Source organism: Sarcophilus harrisii, chromosome 3 (assembly GCF_902635505.1).
Source record: "Sarcophilus harrisii chromosome 3, mSarHar1.11, whole genome shotgun sequence".
Lineage (NCBI taxonomy): Eukaryota > Metazoa > Chordata > Mammalia > Dasyuromorphia > Dasyuridae > Sarcophilus > Sarcophilus harrisii.
In genome coordinates, this window is record NC_045428.1 from 377055154 (window position 1) to 377071929 (window position 16776).

At 34.8% G+C, this 16776-nt stretch overlaps 1 long non-coding RNA gene across 1 annotated transcript in view; it reads right to left on the reverse strand.

Annotated features, from left to right (window-relative positions):
• Positions 1-1563: 1563 nt before the first annotated feature.
• The window catches only part of LOC116422433, a 30531-nt gene continuing 15318 nt past the window's right edge, over positions 1564-16776 (reverse strand). Inside the window, exons 2-4 of the long non-coding RNA XR_004233063.1 lie at positions 14252-14477; positions 11360-11582; positions 1564-1801 (exon numbers count right to left, since the gene is read on the reverse strand). This is a non-coding gene — a long non-coding RNA (uncharacterized LOC116422433). The remainder of the gene's footprint in view (positions 1802-11359; positions 11583-14251; positions 14478-16776) is intronic.

Genomic DNA, 16776 nt, shown 5'->3' on the forward strand with positions numbered 1-16776 from the left:
CTGGTATCATACTATCTTTCAACCTGGCCAAAAAAAAAAAAACGTTCTGAAAAGTGTTTTAATGTTGAGCAGAAAACAGTATTCATAGATTTGTGCAAAGGAACATGCAAAGAGAATAGAAATCCAAACACATTGAAATAGAATTCCATCTTCCTTCTCAAAGTGAATAAGAGAATCAACAAGTCTGGCATGTATTTTATGGATTAGAATTCTACTGTTATGTTCCTCTGAATATCATGTTTGTGAAATCATAAATATACTTGAGTTAACTTTGAAAGTTGAGTTAACATCGAAAAATGTTTTCAATAATCCTTAGCATTTATATAATATCTTGAGATTTTTTGAGTGCTTTACAATTATCTCTTTTTATCCTCATAACAACCCTGATAGGTGCCATTATCTTCATCATTTTACAAATGAGAAAATTGAGGCAGGCAGATTAAGTGACTTGCCTAGGGTCACATAGCTTATAAGTGTCTGAAAGCTTGAACTCAGCTCTTTCCAATTCCAAAACTCTATACACTGCCTCATTTGAATGAAAACATTATTGCCAGCAACAGAAATATATGATGAGTGAATACAATAGAAGTATATGAGGAGTGAATAAAGTGTTGGACTTGGAGTCAAGAAAAACTGAATTCAGATTTGTTTAGTCACTTTTCAAATTTTGTTCATCTTTTTGTGACCCCATTTGGGGTTTTCTTGGCAAAGATGGAGTGGTTTGTCATTTCCTCCTGCTGCTCATAATTCAAATGAGGAAACAACAGGTTTAAGTAACTTCACCAAGGTCACACAGTTAGTGTCTGAGGCCAGATTTGAATTCAAGAAGATGAGTCTTCCTGACTCCAGATCTAGCTGCTTCAAATTCCAAATAAATATTATATATTTATTATTTATGTATATATTTATTAGAATTTTTATGTACATACTAGACTAGACTTTATCAAATTATTTCATTGCAATCTGGTTCAGGTAACTGCCTAGAATTTATTCACTAAATGGTCATAATTTCTACACATGGACTTGCTTAAGTGATTTGTCTTCATTAGTCAGTTGGTCAATAAGCATTACTGAATGCTTACTATATGCCTGGCACTGTGCTAAGTGCTGAGAATATAAAAAGAGGCAAAAGAAAATCCCTACCCTCAAGAAGTTTACAATCTAACAGGGCAGACAACAAGTAAACAATAATGTACAAACAACTTAGATGCAAGATAAATAGGAAATTGTTTAGAGAGGAAAGTCACTAGAATTAAGAGGTTAAAATATAAATATTCTTTTCTGAAAATTTAATCCTCAAAAGAGTCTTAAAATAAAACATGTATGGATTTTAAAACCCCTCAGAAAATTGTCATGAGTCTCTTCAAGTGTTTGCTATTTAAAATAGAAATCATTACTTCATGAGACATTTCAAGAGATCTGACACACCACCAAAGGCAGATCAGTCAGATGTTATTATCTCCATTTTACAGATGAAGCAACTAAGTGTGGGTGACTTCCCACTGAGGCTAATCAATCTGCCCATCCATGATCAGACATATCAGTAAGTAGTAAAGGAAAGGACTTGTAGGATCTCAGATTTAGAGCTAAAAGAAAACTTAGAGATAATTCAGCCTATTTCCTTGATTTTACTGATGAGAAAACTAATTGAGACACAATGAGATACAGTGATTTATCTAAAATTACACTTGTTCAAATAAGCAATGAATTTAATTAGGAGTAAATACTTTGTCCCCATTGTTAAAAGAAAAAAAATCCACTGAAAATATTCTCCATGTTCTGCCTTTATAGCTTCAAAGGTCTGTGGGAAGGAAAGAAACATCAATAATAATTCTTCTGAAGGAGAAACATAAAAACTCACTACTCTAAATAGTGATACTTGAAATAATCAATTAGAGTATTTTCATATTCAATGAAAAAAAAAAAGGGATATATATATATAGAAAATAGGGCCAAACTAGGGCTTAGAAAAAAATCACTGCATTGGCCTTATGTTCACCCCCATTTAGAATGGACGAGTGTCAGCCCATCTATCTACTTCTGCTTAGTTTTTAGGTGAGTACTCTGTAATACCTAGAGGTTCCACTGCTGTCTCTGAAGCAAGCAGGTAATTTGTTGCCCACATCCTGTTCCCCTTTAAGTGGCCATGGTGTTTTACACTTGCTGTAACATCTTGACACTCTTTAGTTATAGATCTATACTGGGCCAAATCCAGGAATTTGGTCTGTCAGCAGGTTTCAGAAGAATGGATTGATAACAGTTGCATCCGAAAGTAAAGAACTGACTTTCATTCCCATAACAGTTGGTGGTGGGAGAAAAAAAAAAAAAAGGTTTTGCTTTGCAGCTATTTCTTTAATCTTCCTGTCAGGGAAATAAGTAGTTACTCTCTCTAAGAGAAGGCCTCCCTAACTCTCAGCAGATGCCCTCACATACTTTACTGAACAAATATAGGCTGTCTAGTAAAAGGTTCCTTATCTTCCCCTCCCTGTACTTATCGTCATTCCCAGAGTCATAACTAGAGTGAGATGAGTAGGACTTTATTCCCAGAACATTGAATTTAGAGGGTGCCAAATTTAAGGGGCACTGAGAGTACTTTTAATACCTTCAGCAGTACAGAAACAACAGAATTTAGCAATTAGTTAGCAAGAATTCTTATTTTTTTAATAAAAGTTACAGACAAGCTAAATTGAGTTCCCTCCCCCAAATCCTACTTCTCCCTCCAAGTCTGTCTCACACTACCCCCCCCCATTAGTATTGCCCCTCTGTTCTCTTCATCCAGAAGAGGATATATTTCATGTTGCTTGTCTTCAGAGAGAAAAATTCTTAGTTATAGCTCTGACTACAGTCATGTTGCTATCTCAATATTTCTTTTCTTCCTCTCATTCATTCCTCCTCTCCGATCTTGGAAAAAGAACTATTTCTCTATTCTCTCAATCCCAGGTCCCTTTGTTCTCTCCAAGGACATTGCTCCCTCACTTATTCTCCCTCTCATTTGTATTTTCACTTTTTTATTTTTCTACTTCTTCCTTTCTATCTAATAATATGCTCACATTTCACCATTCCTAAAAATATCTTCCTTCAACTTTACTATCCCTTCAAATTACAGTTGTCTTTTTCCTTACTTTCACAGACGAGCTGAACAATCTCCCACAAATTTCATGAAAGTACAATCTATATTCAGTTCTTTAATTTCACCATCCATTTACCCAGTAAAGCTTTAAACTGCACTAAGATTTTTGAAACATACTACATATATACATGTATGTGTTTGTGTAAGCATTGAATGATATAGACTCTAGAATGTCAAGTAAAATTCAAATTGTGGGAAGAAATAGACACCAAAACTTTAATATTTGGGATTCAACATACCCTTCTCTGATAAATCTAAAATTAGATAACTTAAAAAAAAATCTAAAAATATCAATAAGAAAAAAGATTAGGATCTGAATGGAGCATGAGAAAAGTTGTCAATGATATATCTCTGTCAATTACTGAATGGAAATAGTAATAAAAACATTTTTCAACTTATTGGCATTTTTACAAAAATTGATCATCTACTAGAGCATAAAAACCTCATAGACAAATGTACAAAAGTAAAAGTTTAAACGCATACTTTGTGGAAGTCTTTTGAAGAAAGAACTCAAACTTAAAGGGAGACTAAATAAATCAACATTAAGGAATTAGTGGGCTAAAAAATAAACTATGGAAACAATAAATGATTTCATTAAAGAAAATGAAATTAGAACAATAATTGACTAAAACAGGAGAGATGTGACAGAAAAAGAAAACAAAAACAAAAATATTGTCCTGTGCCCAACAGAAATGAGGGAGGATTCAAAATATCTAACAATAAATTTCACTTCAAGAAAGCATATAAAATAATAGAAAACACTATATTCCTAACTATCCATCTTTTCTTTGCTTCCTTGTAGGTTTTTTGTCTCTGCTGCACACTTTTTACTTTAATTTTTTTTCCCTTTCCTCCTCTCCATCTCTGTCAAGAAGGCTATAGGTTAAGCATGGATATATTTATGTATACATATATACATCCACATGCATACACATATATGTATACATACACATACATATCTAGACACATACCTATATACCATATATACATATATGTAAAACAATATCGATGACTGACATATAATGTAGCTTTTTCTTTCTATTGAATCTTTTTAAGTTTGACTTTGAAATCAAAGATTACTACCCCTAATTTCTAATTATTTCTAATAATTCTACTCCTGATCATTGTTATTTTCTTTGTATATATGTCTTATTTCCTATCCCTACTAACTTTTCTACTTTAATTCTACACCTCAACTTACCTTGCTATTACTCAACCGCCTAGCCACCACCACCCAAACATACTCATGGAACCCTCCCTTATTTTCTCCCCCAACTCTTACCATTCCTCTTTATCCCATTCCCATTAATCTACACACCTCATCCTAATCCTCTAAATAACCTTCTGTACCTCACCTTATCCTATATGTCACCTTTTCCCTCACTCTTTACCTCTTTCCCATTAACCTACATACTTTATCCAACTTTTGTTAATGTGCACACCCTTCTTTTTTTCTGATTCTTTTTATTATTATAGCTTTTTATATACAAAACATATGGCATGAATAATTTTTCAACATTGACCCTTGCAAAAACTTCTGTTTCTACTTTTGCCCTCCTTCCCTCCACCCTCCCCTAGATGGCAGGTAGTCCCATACATGTTAAATATGTTAAAGTATATGTTAAATACAATATATATATATGTATATATATACATATTTATACAGTTATCTTGTTGCACAAGAAAGATCAGATTTAGAAAGGTAAAAATAACGAGAAGAAAAAAAATGCAAGCAAACAATAACAGAAAGAGTAGAAATGTTATGTTGTGGTCCATACTCATTTTCCAGTGTCCTTTCTTTGGGTATAGCTGGTTCTGTTCATTACTGATCAATTGGTACTGATTTGGATTCTCTCATTGTTGAAGATAGTTACTTCCATCAGAACTGATCCTCATGCAGTATCATTGTTAAAATGTATATAAATCTTCTGGTTCTGCTCATTTCACTCAGCATCAATTAATGTCTTTCCAAGTCCCTCTGTATTCATCCTGCTGATCATTTCTTATAGAACAATAATATTCCATAACATTCATATATCATAACTTATTCAGCCATTCTCCAATTGATGGGCATCCATTCATTTTCCATTTTCTAGCCACTACGAAAAGGGCTGCCACAAACATTATTGCTCATACAGGTTTCTTTCCCTTCTTTAGTATCTCTTTGGGGTATAAGCCCAGTAGTAACACTTCTGGATCATAGGGTATGCACAGTTTGATAACTTTTTGAGTATAATTCCAAATTTCTCTCCAGAATGGTTAGATCCATTCACAACTCCATCAACAATGCATCAGTATCCCAGTTTTCCCAAATCCCCTCCAACATTCATCACTATCTTTTCCTGTTATCTTAGCCAATCTGACAGGTGTCTACATACCCTTTTGTGTGACACTTTATCCTGTTCTGTCCCCCACTTAATTCTCTATAGATTTTGGTGGCTGCTATATGCTTCTTGGCATAACTAGGTAGATAGATGGATGTTAGATAGATAGACATGTATATAGTTGCCTTTTTAACTCATTCCTTATGTGAATAGGTTTTCAGAACTACCAACCCTCCTCCCCATCTAACTCTTCTATGTCTGTTCTTGCTACTGCATGTCATTCATATAGTATAATTATTTTTGCCTTTTCTGAGACAATTTGCTTTTTTTAAGAGTCACATCATACTCAGCTCTACCTCAATCTTTCTTTTGGAATACTCAATTACTATTGTAAATCTTCCATTTCCACATATGAAACATCAAAGTTTTTTTTTATTGAGTACCTTGAAATTAGTCTTTAATTTTGGCTCTTATAAGTTAAATTTTCTATTGAAAAAATATGACAGTTCATTGAATGTCTGTTTTTTTCATTCAATATTATACTTAATTTTGCTGGATATAATATTTTCACCTGCAATCCTGCTTCTTTTCATTATTGATATATAGTATTCCAGAACCTGTGTTGTAGCTGCTGATAAATCTTGTGCAATTCTAATTGTAGCTACAGCATATTTGAATTTTTTTATGTTGTTGGTATAATTTTCTCTTTGATTTGGGAATTTTAAAATTTAGCAGACACATTCCAATAGGTTTTCCTTGTAGAATCTCTTTGAGGTGGTGATCAATTAATTTTTTCTGTTTCTACTTTCCACTCTTTATCACACTTCAGGACAATATCTTTTAATTATTTCTGGTATTATTGTGTCAAAGTTCTTTTTTTGGTCATACTTTTCAGGTAGTCCAGTCATTCTTGTTTTTTCTTCTAGATTTGTTCTCTAGATCTGTTATTTTTCTTTTATGATGTTTCACATTCTCTTCTATTTTTTTCTTTCTTTTTTTTGTTTTATTATTTTTTGGTCTCTTATAACTTCACTGGCTGACCCTTCCCAATTCTAATTTTCAAAAAGTCATTTTCTTCTTTAAGACTTTGGATCACCTTTTCTAATTGGTTGTTTTTTTTAAATTATCATCTTGCTTTTTCTTGGATTGGTTTTCCTGTTCATTTTTCCTCAATTGATCTCTTTTGATTTTTTTTTTTTTTTTTTTTTGCTAAGGCAATTGGGATTAAGTGATTTGCCCAGGGACACACAGCTAGGAAGTGTTAAATATATGAGAGCAGATGTGAACTCAGGTCCTCCTAACTTCAGGGCTGATGCTCTATCTATTGCACCACCTAGCTCTTCCTCTCATTTGATTTTTAAAGTCTTTTGTGAGTTTTTCTATAACCCTTTTTTGGGCAGGAAACCATTTAATAGTACTCTGGTATAGGAGAGGCTTTTTTTTTTTTTTTTTTTACATTTTTTACATTAGTATCCTCTCTGAAGATGAACACCCTGGTCCTCCTTATTGCCATAGTAACTTTTTATGTTTGAGTACTTTCTCTCTTGCCTGCTCATTTTTTAAAGAAGAATTTATTAGTATCTGAGGTAGAGAGAGCGGGTGGAGGTGGTGCCTCTGGCTTCTCAATTTTCCCCTCTGACCTAGAACCCCAAACCAAGAACTCCATTCTCCTGCAGGTGCCTACAGCCAGCAGAGTCCCTACTCCACTGCTTCTGCACTCACCAGATGTGCTGCTTCCTTCTGGCCTAGGGTGGTATCCTAGAAGCACAATTGGGCCTGCTGTTTCTTAGCAGGAGTTCCTTCAATCTTCCTGGACTCAGACCCCCAAATTTCCATGTTCCAGGGGGTTAAAGTTCCTGTGGTTGGGGCCCTGGCTACTTTTGAACACCAGAGCTTCCCACTTGCTATTTCATTGGCATTAGACTGTAAATATTTTTACTTTACAGGGGCCAAAACTCTGTCTTGAGGTCCTTCTTCAGGACTTCTCTAATAGCTTCTGGTGTTCTGCCCCATGTTTTATTTGTTTTTTAACCAGTCTATCTTCATCCTGAGGCAAAATTTTATTCCTTTTGTGGGGGAAATATGGAGAGCTTGAAATTTTCTGACCTATTCCATCTTCTCAAAATCTTCCTCCCCCATTTGTTTTTTAAAAAGCACAAAATATAAAAAATAAGTAGATATTTTCTTAATTTGATACATATATCTAAAACCAAGAGCTAAAAGTATCTGTAATAGAAAAATGCTAAAATCCTTTGCAATAAGTAAAATAAGAATATCTATTATCACCAGAATTACTTCATAGCATTCTAGGAATGTGGGCTACTACTTTGCATGCTTATTCTCCCTGCTAGTATTTAACACTAGCTATAGCAATAAGACAAGAAAGACAAATCAAGGAAATAAGCAAAAGCAAAGAGGAAATTAAATTTTAGATGAAACAATTGTCTATTTAAAGAACCTTAGAAATTCAAAGAACCCTAAAGATTCAACTAAAAATTAAGTGAATCAATAACTGTAGCTATTGTATAAAGTATCTGAATATAAAATAAATCCACACAAATCATCAGCCTTTCTGTATATGGCCAGTAAAACCCAGCAGGAAGAAAGAGAGAACATGTAGTCAAAATAGAATATTTGGGAGTCCACCTACTAAGAAACACATAGGAATTATAATATAACTATAAAATATATCCTTTATGGAAATACAAATCCAATTAATTAAAAGAATACTAATTGCCCACAATTATACTAATTGAGCCGTGCCAGTATAATAAAAATGACAATGCCACTTAAATAAGTTTACTTGGTGTCATACCATTCAAAATATCAAAGTTTACTTTATAGATGTGGAAGAATAATGATAAAATTCATCTAGGATGCCCATCAATTGGAGAATGGCTGAATAAATTGTGGTATATGAATATTATGGAATATTATTGTTCTGTAAGAAATGACCAACAGGATGATTTCAGGAAGGCCTGGAGAGACTTACACGAACTGATGCTGAGTGAAACGAGCAGGGATGAGAGATCATTATATATTTCAACAACAATACTATATGATGACCAATTCTGATGGACTTGGACATCCTCAGCAATGAGATCAACCAAATCATTTCCAATGGAGCAGTAATGAACTGAACCAGCTACACCCAGCAAAAGAACTCTGGGAGATGACTAAAAACCATTACATTGAATTCCCAATCCCTATATTTTTGCCCACCTGCATTTTGGATTTCCTTCACGGGCTAATTGTACAATATTTCAGAGTCCTATTCTTTTTGTATAGCAAAATAATGGTTTGGTCATGTACACTTATTGTATATCTAATTTATATTTTCATATATTTAACATCTACTGGTCATCCTGCCATCTGGGGAAGGGGGTGAGGGGAAGAAGGGGAGAAATTGGAACAAGAGGTTTGGCAATTGTCAATGCTGTAGAGTTACCCATACATATAACCTGTAAATAAAAGGCTATTAAATAAAAATAAAATAAAATAAAAAAGTTTAATACAAAGATAAAAAAAATAAAATTCATCTAGGGAAATAGGGGAATGATGCTAGATGGCACAGAGTATAGAGAAATAAAGGGGGAAGGTGGAAAAGGGTGGGAAGGGTTGGGGGGTGGCCTTTGAGGCCTTAGTAGTACTAGATTTCAAACTAGGCTACAAAGCAGTAATCATCAAAATTTGGTACTGCTAAAAAACAAAAACAAAACAAAACAAAAAAAAAACCTGAAAATTAGTTCAGGAGAACAAATTAAGAACACAAGCTCTAGAAGCAAATGAACATACAATCTATCATGATTTATATTTCAGAAACTCAAATTTGTTATAACTCGACTGGTATATTGGGAGACATTTGAGTATAGCTTAATTTTTGAGCTTACTTCTGTTACTTCTACAAGACTTCTTTTATAAGAAAGAGAAAACTATTTCATATCCCAATAACTTTGAAGTTGCGAGCCTTCCATTGCCCACTTTCACAAGCAATCTTTGCCAATTTATTGTATATCTCCTTGTGTACTTGAAGCTGTGAGTGAAAAAGGTCCAATCTGTGACATATCTATCTCATTTTCTTTTGTCAAGATTTCCCCCCAGAGCCAAAATGCAGCCTGCCCACCTTGCTCATGTAGGCAGCCTTCAGAGACAATAAATTGTTTTCAACTGCCCATTCTGCTGGAGGAAGTCTTCACATGCTTGGGGAAACATTGATGGGTTTGAGGTCTGTTGGTTACCCTCAACCTGGTAAACCAGATAAAGCCAATCTGCAGAGACAGTTTTACCTGGGTGTGACTGTTATATATGCTAGCTTCTTGGAGCCACAGGTGAGAGACTTGGATGACAAGTGGACACCAAAGGTGGATAAACAACTCTGAAATGGTTCAACAAGCCCTCACACCAAAAGTTCTAGTCCTCCCTGAACATCCCATACACCGTCTAAAAAGTAGTAAATAGCTAAACAAATATATCAGTGGAATGAAAATCTATTGATTACTGACCTCTTTGTTTTTCCTCAAATGATACATCCTCTGAGCATTTTCATTGACTGTGTCCCTCATGTTTAGAATGTTCTCTCTCCTCATCTCTACCCTTATGACCTCCCTGGGCTTCTTTCAAATTCAAGATAAAAATACCTCCTTCAAGAGAAAGCCTTTCCTCATTCCTTTTAATTGTAGTGCTTTCCTTATGCTGATTTTTTTTCTAATTTATTTGAAGTTTGTGCATAGTTGCTTTCATATTGCTTCCCCAATTAGACTGAGCTCCTCAAGATCAAGAATTGTCTTCTTTTCTTTGTATCCCCAGTGCTTACCATCATTCCTGGCACATATTTAGTTCCATTTTACACAAGTGTGGACCATGAAAATCAGATATAGTCTGATGATTTATTTCCTCTACAATTAAAAATACCTAAGACACACAGGATTTCTAGGCATGAATACAGAAACATAAAACAATAATCTATTAAACCATTATGCTCTCCTAGAGGGAAATGCAACTTCAAGGGATTACTGAGCAGATTTATAGGATATTTTGGATCCTCTGCTGGTGATCTGTACTGTCAGAGCATCTCATAAGGTCCTGGCTAGCCAGGGCATGGCTTGAGCTTTCTTTAGTATTTACAGAGGCAGCATCCTTCTAGGAATAGGGCTTTCTCTCTTTTGAGAATTAATGCTGTAACAGGCTGATTTCAGAGAGGCCTGGAGAGACTTATATGAACTGATGCTAAATTAATTGAGTAGAACAAAGAAAATATTGTACAGGGGAACAACAAGATTATGTGATGATCAACTGTAATGAACTTGACTTTTTCAACAATGAGGTGATTCAGGGCAGTTCTAACAGATTTATGATGGAGAGAGTCATTTGCATCCAGAGAGAGGTCCATGGGACTGAATGTGGATCATAATATGGTATTTTCATTATTTTTATTGTTTCCTTGTTTTTTCTTTCTCATTTTTCCTTTTTGGTCTGATTTTTCTTGTGCAGGGTGATAAATAGGGAAATATGTTTATAAGAATTGCATATGTTTAACCTATATTGGGATTGCTTGTTGTTTGGGGACGCGGTAGGGCAAGAGGGAGAAAAATCTAGAACACAAGGTTTTCCAAGGATGAATATTGAAAATTCTCTTTGCATGAAATAAAAAATTATTTTTTAAATTTTAAAAATTAATTAAAAATAAATTAACCCCTAGAATGTATGTCCAGTTCCCTTAGAGGTGTGCCAGTCTAAATTTCTTTTAAATTATATGAGTATATGTCCAATATCTAATGGAAGAAGCACTGAATTGGAAGCAAGAGATACCTGGGTTTAAATATTAATTCAGACATTTGTTAGCTGTGTGAAGTTTGACTCTCAGTTTGCTCACCTGAAAAATGTCCAAAAAATGTATACCACTTACCTCCCAGGATGGCAGTGACTGTGCTATATAAGCATGAAAAGCAGCATAGTTCAATGACTAATGAACCAATTTAGAGTCAGGAAGACATGAGTTCAAGTCCCACTTCTGATGCATGCTGGCTATGTGATCCTGCGCAAGACACAAAACCCTTCTTTGTGCCACAGACATATATCTAAATGTCTTGAATCTTCATTGGGGAAAGCACCTCCTCACTGGGATTTTCCTATGCCAATAAAATCACAGATCTTGTTGAAAAATAAAGTCTATATGACTAGCATTATTCGTTTTATTATTATGTTAGTATCTATAAGTTATTAAACTGTGTTTGGAAGAACAGATGGGAATTAACACAATATTGGGAAACATTAAGAAAGTAAGCAACTAATGGTATTAATAGGTATTTTCCCTAAGTGAAGACTAACAAACCTATAATTCTTCCATTTTTTTTTTCATGAAGCTTTAAGAAAATCTTTCAGAAGACAAACCCATCTTTTCCCTGGATATGTTTACCTATTTGTTTCTTCCAGTGTTGTGCTAAACTATTTGGCAAGCAGAGAATCAGAGGACTATGAAAATCCTCTACAAAATCCTAAACCAATGACTAACCAAACAGAATGTGTGACCTGGATGCAGGTCATAAAAGTTGTCATTGTTCATTATGAAATGGTAAATGACTTTGTAAATATTAGCACAAACTTATTTTCTTATTCAATGGGGCTCAAGCTCACTGGAGCCTACAGCAAGAATCTAGTTCCATAGATGGACATGACCTATTTTGGCCTCAGTATCCTTGTTGGTTATAAGGCTCAGCTTACTTATTAAGAAAGGATTTAGCATTTAGAAATTCACAATCAAACATAAACCTAGATTTGTTTGATTAGATGCATAAGAAAAATAGAGCACAAAACACCAGGTTAGAAAGGCAGAATTTTCAATGTTAATGAAATGAAACCTCAATTTATTTTGCTAACCACTGAATATTGTTAAATTAAACCTTCATTTAGCCCAGAATAAAAGGTAGCCATGATAAGATCTGAATTTTCTGTTCAACTGTCACTTTGACTGCATTGTTAGTAAATAGTAATTCTCACTGTCAGCTGGACATGTTCAATCCACATGCAGCTGAAGTTTACCTTTCCCTGATTCATTAAGCTCATTTCTTTTGCCAGATTTTTACTTCACAAACCCAGAACTTTGGTTATCCTTTGCCAAAAAAACTCATATGGGCCTCAATCTGTCCATCATTTCCTCTGTGGGATAAATGCCTGCCTAATGCCCTCTGTTCACTCCAACGCTTTCCTTGTTCTGAAAGCTAAAGGGCTCTGAATCATTGTGGAAAATGTCTTTTGTGTGACCACTCCTTCATGAGCCTGTTATGAATAGCTTCTTACTTCCCTACTACCCATGGTGGATATAAAAAGTGAATCCATATTGATTTGCACTAGAGAGCTCAAAAGCTTTGTGCTTAAGTAACTGTTAGCTTAAAAAGTATATTGTTGTTTGTCATACTTCCAAAATTTCCAATATTCAACATCCAATTTTTCCACTAATTTGTTGCTTTCATGTTCATATTGCATATCAGAAATTTCTTACTAGTCTTGGGAAAACAGAGAAATATGGTCAGTCTCATGTTATTTTTTTGGAAACAAAAAATACCTGAATAAAAGATACGTTACTGACACTGCCAAATATGTCCCTCCCCTTTCCAGAGTTACTATTACAGACAGGAAAGACAAAGATGATGAAAGTATTTGGATAGAACTTTTATATGTCCCCTAAACCCCATACCTAATTATTCCCCTCTAGCACCAAGGAGGCAATCATACATGGATACTCCAATGGGACTCCCTCCTAATACTGGGAAGCTCTATGCACCCAAAGATTGAATTAGCTTATTTGGGCTGTCATATGCACTTTGGTATCATCCCTGTATTTTAGGGAGGTAGTTGTATTCCTGTAACCCCTGCCCCAAAGCCTGTTGGTATGAGATTTTCTCCTTATTGGCAGACATGAATGAAGGCCCTGCCTTATGTGAGGGAACAGGATGGAGTTTATGGGAGACTAAAGCTTCTATTCTCAGACAGTTCTGCATTGGGAATTCTTCAACTAGGAATCCTCCTTAGGGATACTCCAAGCTAGAGTTGTCTTCCCATCAACTTGAAGCTTGGAGAGAAAAAATTGAAGAGACTAATTCCATTTAAGATTGCTGAAAGATAAGACTCTGGGAAGACATTGAGAAGTGGGTAGTCTTCATCATGTCCCTATTACAAGCTTGCTATTTTAGAGACTTTAGGGAATTTCCCCTTGGGTGAGATCTAGAACATTTTCCCTTGGTTGTGTTATCTCATTTCCAACGAGAGTACTTCTTCGCTTTGTTTTGTCAGGTATCTATTCTCCTCTGTATACCTTCTGTGATTTCTATTTTACCTGGATTTGGATAAATAGGCTTCTTTGCTATTTCCAATGTGTATTCAATATAGAACCGGCATTAGGTGGAAAAAGGGTCAAGCCTTGAATATAAACCTTGGGGTTCTTCCCCTCAAAATGACAAAGTGATCAAAATTTAGAAAGAACTCAATCATATTACCTAGACAAACAATATTTAAGGAAATAAATAAAATTTTAGCCTTGTACCCCTTCTCTCTGCGAAGAGAATATCTTCTTGGCCCCAATTTCCTGCTTCTACTCTCAAAAGAAATAAACATCTCCCTTGAGGAAGGTAGAGTGAAAAAGAGTTTGGAGATACTGTTCTTCCTCCCTTTGAACCACACAATGACAATGACCCCATTACTCATGGAAACCTCATTAGGTATGTGGAATTATCCATTCTTCCTTCTCCATATTTTTGAATTTCAAAAATGGTACTTTTCATTATGTAACTTTGGTTCCTACCTTTTTTCCAGCATCAGCCATGCCTTTCTGCCATTGGGATTAGTTGATTCAAGTTCTTCCATGGATCTTTAGAGCTTCTTAATATCAACATTCCAAACTGAGGGGACATCTCCCTCTTTTCCCCTCCCTCCATAGCTGCCAGATAAAATACTTGGATTTCACATGTTTGTATGTGTGGAAGGATCGCCACTGATGAAATTTTGATTACAGGGATTCATGGAGTCATCTAATAGGATATGAAGAAAATGGGGTCTGTAACAGTGGAGGTGATACCCCTACAATTAAATCATAATCTTTTCAAAATTTTGAAGTAAGTGGAGAATCCCAAATAATCCATCCTTCCCAAGTCAACTTTTTAGCCAAAAGATGATGTATAGTTTGATTCAAGATTAGATGTGGAACTTTTAACATCTCTAAATATGAGGAACCAAATTTTCAAGGCCATCATTGTTCCCTTTCTCAACATTACAGGCCTCAGAGATAAAAAAAAAAAAAAAAAAAAAAAAAAAAAAAAAAAAAAGAGAGAGAGAGAGAGAGAGAGAGAGAGAGAGAGAGAGAGAGAGAAGTTTCATATACCAGTCACCAGAATTGGAAGATAGCCCTGCACAACCAGGGTGATCTGTAGGGAGCCCTTTGATCTTCAGAGGTAGGTTTTGGCACACAGCAGATAATACTACAGATAAAAGTTGTTATCCTGAAGTCAGAGATGAGAAGCTTTTGTTAGACTTGAGAAAGGCCTGTTTCTGCTGCTTGCATTACCTTTTCATTTTTCACTGAAAAAAGTGCTCTGTCATCGTCTTCAAAACATGGCCCAGAATCTACCTCCTCTGGGAAGCTTTCAGTTATTGGCCCTATTCTTCTTTATGTGTCCTCTCAGAGCTTAAGTATGAAATTAATTATAATATATTAGTCCAAAGATAGGCTCCATTTATTTCCCAAATCTGGCTTATTTAAAATCTGAATGCAGCCTCAGAGTATTATTTTTCAGTCTAAATCTATATACTTTTTTCCTTAAAAGAAGCCTCATTTTAGGGTTAGCTTATACAGGGTGTTTCAAAAGTCTTTCCATGGTTTTAAGCCATAATAGATTAAAACTGCACTAAGATTTTTGGAACACCCTGCATAAGAGATGTCCTATATTTGGACCAATGTTCTATATTAACTTTAGCTTGTTATCTTACTCCACAAATGATGTATGTTTCCACAGATGTTTCACATATATCTTCTGCCTTCCCAATTGCTTGAGTTGTAAAACATAAATGTGTAGTCATAATTTAATTGTATTAGGAAGACAAGTTAGAGACAAAATGACATATGTCTCTACCATGATACTATACTGCAGAAATCAATCAACATCCCTTCAAAATATTTAGGTTTCAGGAATATGAAAAAATGTTGCTAAATTTAATGCCACTATGAAAAGAATTTAGTGGAGGGGAAAAATATAAAACCAATGGGAAAAGAACATTTGTCTTTTAACTCTCTCATATATTGAAACTATCTTCTAAAATGGGACTTACAGGCTGGAAAAGAAGGTGTGCTGGCTAATATCCAATAAATGGTGTGCTAAGGAAAAGATGTATGTACAATAAACTTTTAAGTATAATTTACATTATTAACATTTTCTTCATCATTTTCATATGTTGAAGCAATCAACACCACCAAAAATAAATCAAGCCCTGATGTCTATTCTTTGTCCATTTCCAAAGTATAAATACTCACACTGAAATTTTAAAAATCAGCTCTCTCTAGCTGGTACTTGCTGCTTCTAGTTCACTCCTAAGTCTAGGCCAACTGAGCAAATAACTCATAGAGGGGAGGAGTAAATGTAAATAACTAAAGAAAATGTCTTTTAAGTGTAACTACAGGTTCAGAGAGAAACTGAAGGAATATTCAGTATGAAGAGGAGGGTCAAGAAAATTCTTAAGAAGTTAAAGACAAGAAAGAAAAGGTGGTACTATCAACACATGGACACTAGGAATTGGAGGCTCAGTTAAGGTCCTGAACAAAAACTATTTGAGGTAAAAACTAGTGAATACTGACTAAACTGACAGGTCAAATGGCTGCCTAAACAGCAGCTCAGATAAAACTAAAAAGTATAGATAAGTAGAAAGGGGAAGAATCTAAAAATGTGACAAGCCTGTCTTTTATAACTTCATCCTAGTTGTTGATTTTTAAAAAAAAATGCTTAACAGTACAGGATTAAGGACAGAACTATATGCCATGGCAACAGAGATGAGTGTGATAGAATAGAAAAAAATAGTCAGGAAAGCTGCATTCAAGTGATTTTCAGCAAGCTTATTTTTCTCCATCTATAAAATTAATTCTTTGAGGTCACTTCCAGCTCTAACCTATCACACTGAACATTACCTAAGTCTGCTTCCAAGTTTTCAACAATCCAGAAATCAATATGCTTTGTAAAAGGTTGTTTAAATTACTACTTGCTGGGCAGCTAGTTGATGCAGTGGACAAAGAATTGGCTCTGGGGTCAGGAACCAATCTGAGTTCAAAGCCACCTCAGACAC